At 39.4% G+C, this 5,369-nt stretch overlaps 1 long non-coding RNA gene across 1 annotated transcript; it reads left to right on the forward strand.

The window, feature by feature from the left end:
- Positions 1 to 1,028: 1,028 nt before the first annotated feature.
- LOC127532574 (uncharacterized) lies at positions 1,029 to 3,354 on the forward strand. Its single transcript, XR_007940078.1, has 2 exons — positions 1,029 to 1,199; positions 1,963 to 3,354. It is a non-coding gene; the product is annotated as an uncharacterized LOC127532574 (long non-coding RNA).
- Positions 3,355 to 5,369: the final 2,015 nt, after the last annotated feature.

The raw sequence follows: 5,369 nt of genomic DNA on the forward strand, positions 1-5,369 counted from the left end.
TCAAATGAATCCAAGTTTGAAGACGTAGCTCTTTCTGAAGTGAAATGACAGGCAGCGGTTTACAGCAAAGTCGCACCCTTCTCTCCATAGGCACCCATGTAAACTGAATCATCTCGCTCATGGACGGACAGAGTGTTTTTAAATCGCTGGCGCTCGGTCATTTCTCACAATATCTGGAAAATAATTACATTTCTGGTTAGCCACAGCCTTCCTCTCGCTCACGGTCATTTTAGTTTTCAGCTAGGATTAACGGTTAGCCCGTAATTACCGCCAGAACGCGACGTTGCGCTCCCGTTCAGAAACACTGCTGTCAGGAGCTTCTCTGCCACTGAAGCAGGCGCCATAAAGTCTTCCGCCGTCGCTCGGTCATTTCTCACAATACCTGGAAAATAATTACAGCCACAGGCTTCCTCTCGCTCACGGTCATTTTAGTTTTCAGCTAGGATTAACGGTTAGCCCGTAATTACCGGCAGAACGCGACGTTACGCCGGGCTGAGAACCAGGAAGTACTGCTGAGGTGTAACTAACACTTAACATGGCGCAAGATACACTCACCAGTATCAGTCACTGATAGGTGAATGGATTGGGTCCGTGTATATTTTGGTAATTGGATTTTCCGTTCTAAAGCAGGTATTGAAAAACAAAAAACGAGTGGTTATTTGATTTTCGTTTTCAAAGGCAAAAATTAAAATTGAAATACAAGGCGTTTTTCCTTTTCACGATCAAAAAGGGATATACGAATTTTAAAAAATGCTTCGATTTTCATTTTTTATTCACGATAACAAAAAATAAAACAAGTAAGAGACAGAAACGAAAAAAGGTCCGTTTTTTCGTTTTCTGAGACCGGAAGTGGTCATCAGCAAGGGTGGAGCTAAACAGAGTACGGTGCATAGACTGTAAATAAATGGGTTTTTTTTGTTTGTTTTCATGGTCAGAATGAAAGATCAAGTGGCCGAGCTTAAAATGAATCAATATCGATTTTTTTATTTATTAAGTTTTGCGACGCAAGGGGGCGTGTTTACCTGATTGACAGTTCGTCTGGAATGACTGACAGTCTGGAGGATTAATTCTGATATGGTCACTGGTGGTTTATCGGTGAAGAAGCAGAACCTTTTCCACAGACACTTTTCCTGCCTGTTGGCTTGTTTTAACCATTTTGCTACCTTCGGCTGATTCTACCAGCAGACACTGAAAGTTCGGTAAGTAGGCTAAATGTTTATTTTCTTATCAGTGCCGCTTTTAATGCACTTCATATGCAACTTTCGTGTCAGATATAATGTGTGCCATGCAGTCCAGATGTTGGTGGAGTTTATTTCTTTGTGTATTGACAAGAGAAGAGAGTTAGCATCCAGTAAATATTAGCTTTAATATAAATTAGTGATGCTAACCGAGCGAGCTGCTCAGTCGGAGCCTGATTAAACCTAGTGTAGCATTAAGCTAACGATGTTTGCATTGTGTTTCATGGAAAAGGCTGAAGTGTGTCGTGTTAGTGTAATGTGGTACATTTAGTTAATAAAACTGTGTGGAGACGCTGGTTCTCATTAATGTAACGTTTATAAAACCTAAATGTGATTCAAACAGTAAGGTTAAGGTTCTATGTTGTCAGTAGTCCTAAATATCTGCTGAGTCTCTGAAATTAAACTGGAGAAAACAGTAAATCTACTCTCTAGTCGTTAACATTGTTTAATGACTGATTCACATGTTGTAGTACATCTTAGTGCAGATCAGAAAAATAACCTCCCAGAATATGTCCAAAATAATGATGAACACTACAGTTAATACATTTAAACTGCAGCACAGATAAGCTGGATAATAAAATCCTCTCCTAAAGCTAAAGTGACTACAGGTCTTTCTGTCATTCAGTGCTTGGAAAACTATATGAAATAGGAAATCTTTCCAGGGATACTTTAAAATGAACCTCTGCTGTTGATGCTGATGCTGTGACGTCTGTCTTCATCTCAGGTGTCTCATGTTCACTGTGAGGATCTTCTGAGTGAAGCCACCAGAAGGAAAACCTCATCTGGTGGTGAAGGAGACTGAATGGACGACATCCTCAGTGAACCACTTCCTGTTTAGCTTTCACTGACAGAAGGACAGACCAACTCTTTCAGCAGTTTATTATTCTCTGTTCTTGGTATTCACAGATTCTATTTATCACCTTTAACTTCATCTCTGCTGCTGTAGCAGAAATACAACAGGGTTTCTGCAGGACATTAATAGTTATTAAGTTGATTTTGCAGAAATTAAGGCTTTAAATGACATTAAAAATCATTAAATTTGATTCTCGGTGGCATTAAAATTTCTTTCTGCAGTTTTCAAGAAAATAATTGACAATAATATATTTATAGACTGCGATTTGTCAGATATGTGCATCTGTGTAAACATGCCGAAGCATTGAGATAATTGTTCCAGCCGGGTGGGTACAATTTCTAAAAACTGCATGTTTTTAAAGTGGCCGGCAGGCTGGACCAGGCTGGGAAATGGGGAAACACAAATTCCAGCAAAAATGGCTGAAAAACGTGCATTTCAGAGAATGACTGCAGCCCGTTGGTGTTCAGGGGTGGTTCCCAGATTCAGAAATAGTCAAATGTAGGGTTTTCATATAAAAATAATCTTTTACAAAAAAAACCAAACCTGTGTATTTTGAGTTCATGGTCGTGGCATTAAATTTTTTACAGTATAGCATAAAAATGGCATTAAAAAGCATTAAATTTGACTGACTGATATCTGCAGAAACCCTGTACAATGTTATTTATAGCAGATATGCAGCATTAAAACATCAACACATTCAGCTCAAGAGCTTCATTATTTCCTTCATTGCACATTTAAAAACTGCATTATTTAACAATTGTGAACTGTAAAGATGTGTAAACACGTAATAAATGGATGAAATAAATAATGTGTTGCTGACAGTGAAGTGTAAAAACTGAACAGTCACAAGACAAATATTATGAAGAGAGGAGCTGAATCTGCAGCATTATTGTTCTTAATGGAAGCATGAGGAGGACATCAGTGCTGCTCTTCCTCACAGCGATGGAGAGAAGATTGTTCAGACAACCACAGCTGGATGTTCATGTTCTCTGTAGCTCTCAGTCCATCAGATCAGATGTTCCCAATGATCCAGACCAAGGCTGGAAGGAAAAGACACAAACAGTGAGAAGAAGATCTCCAAGGTTCTTTCAGTCCAACTGCTGGAACTTTAAATATCAGAATGAACACATCAGGGTACGAATGAAACACAACAGAGTGTTGTATTTTGTCCTACTTTCTAATCTTATAGAAATGTTTGTTTTCCTGGTTGAGGCCAAAGAGTATTTTACTGCCTTAGATGGACAATAAAGTTTATTATTTTTATTCTAATGTAGCATTAGCATGAACATGAGCTTCACAGTTATCTGACCGTACACTGTTGTATGAACAGAAGCTGTTAAATAGAGTCTGAAGCAAAGAACAGATATATTAACTCAGAACTGAACTGTTCTTCATTCATTGAACTGAGAGATTAACATTCATCAGAGTTCTGTGTAGGAACGTTAACACAGATTAATTTCTATCTGCTGATCATTAATGAACTGTACCTCGAAACAGCAGTTTCCCTATGACTGATCTATTATGATTGATCAGCTGTGACCTTCAGGACACTTAGCTACACCCAATAGATAACACTGACTAACCGGGATTAGCCTCATTGTAAATACAAAGTTAGGAAACATAAATTGAGATTTATAGAACGACTTTAAAACACGATGTTAGAACAAGTTTATATCAGAGGTTACAGTCTGATGGTAACTTACAGTAACTTCACTGCTTTATATGTGATATTGTCCAGAAGTAGAGAAGAGTACAACTAGTTACAAAGTTGACTTTAACACTTACCTGTAGAGTTTATCTCCCCTTTTGGAAGCTAACGTTGTTAGCAGCAGCGGTAGCAGCGTCCATAAACAGCAGAAGCCGGTAAATGTGGGCGGGACAGAGAGTCCTCGGCTCTGATTCAATCTGACCAATCACGGCTCCACCCTTACTGATGACCACTTCCGGTCTGAGAAAATGAAAAACGGTTCTTATTTCGTTTCTGTCTCTTACTTATTTTATTTTTGTGTTTGTAAATAAAAAATGAAAATCAAAGCATTTTTTAAAATTCGTATATCCATTTTTGATCGTGAAAAGGAAAAACGCCTTGTATTTCAATTTTAATTTTTGCCTTTGAAAACGAAAATCAAATAACCACTAGTTTTTTGTTTTTCAATACCTGCTTTAGAACGGAAAATCCAATTACCAAAATATACACGGACCGGATTGGCTGCTGGGCTTTGGTGTGGGCGGCGTGGGTTCAAATCCAGGATGGGATATTTTCCTGCCGATCTTCCATGTTTTCTCTAAGTCATGTTTTATGACGTGCTTCGTCAGAATTTCACCTACACACTTCATTTTAGTCTTAAAAAACCCCAAATCTTTTCTTTTCAGGCATGTATATATTGTGATGGTGGGATTTATGCTTTTCCATACAGAAGCCTCAAAAAACCCTTGGCTTCAGCAAACAACAAAAAACCCTCTCAGACCATCTGCTACAGTGCCACAGAGGCGTCACTAACTTTTAAGGACAGGGGGGCTTAGCCCCCAGGTGATGCATACCATGTGAACACAAATGTCATTCCACAGCTAACAAAAACCTCTCTGCTTCACACAGCCTTTACAGTAACTCCAATCCACATTTTCACCAGGTGACATCTTCCTGTCTCCACTTGTCAAAATACAAGCACAGCACAATTTATAAATAAAAGCCTGCAACGGACCGGAAAACGCCGAAATACGCCTCTCCCACGGCCGCTCCGCATGGAGGGCCTGACGGGCTCCCGGCCCGAGGCCCTCCCACGATTTCCGCCTGCGGGAATTGTCTAGTGCTAAAATTGTAAACATTATGGATGCCATTGCTCCAACTAAGGTGAAAGTTATCTCTGGTAAGAAAAAATCTCCATGGAGAAATGCCACACTGGTCAGAAATGGCAAAAGAGAGTGTAGGAAAGCTGAACGCAGATGGCGAAAATCAAAACTCCAGGTTCATTGTGACATTTACAAAGAGAAACTGTGGACTTACAATTTACAACTTATAAATGCAAGACAATCTTATTTGGCAGAGATAATCACCAAAAACAGTCACAGTACACGAGCCTTATTTGCTACTGTGGACAGACTAACAAACCCTCGTGTGTCAGTAGCCCCTGAGCTGCATTCTACCAGGGCCTGCAACGACTTTGCATCATTCTTTGTAGAGAAAATTCAAAACATTAGACAAGCAGTTAGTGCCCCCACAGCAGGTTCAGGATATGCCCTGTATCAGCATAAAACCATTTTAAACACCATGACGCAAT

The sequence above is a fragment of the Acanthochromis polyacanthus genome, chromosome 24 (genome assembly GCF_021347895.1).
Source record: "Acanthochromis polyacanthus isolate Apoly-LR-REF ecotype Palm Island chromosome 24, KAUST_Apoly_ChrSc, whole genome shotgun sequence".
Lineage (NCBI taxonomy): Eukaryota > Metazoa > Chordata > Actinopteri > Pomacentridae > Acanthochromis > Acanthochromis polyacanthus.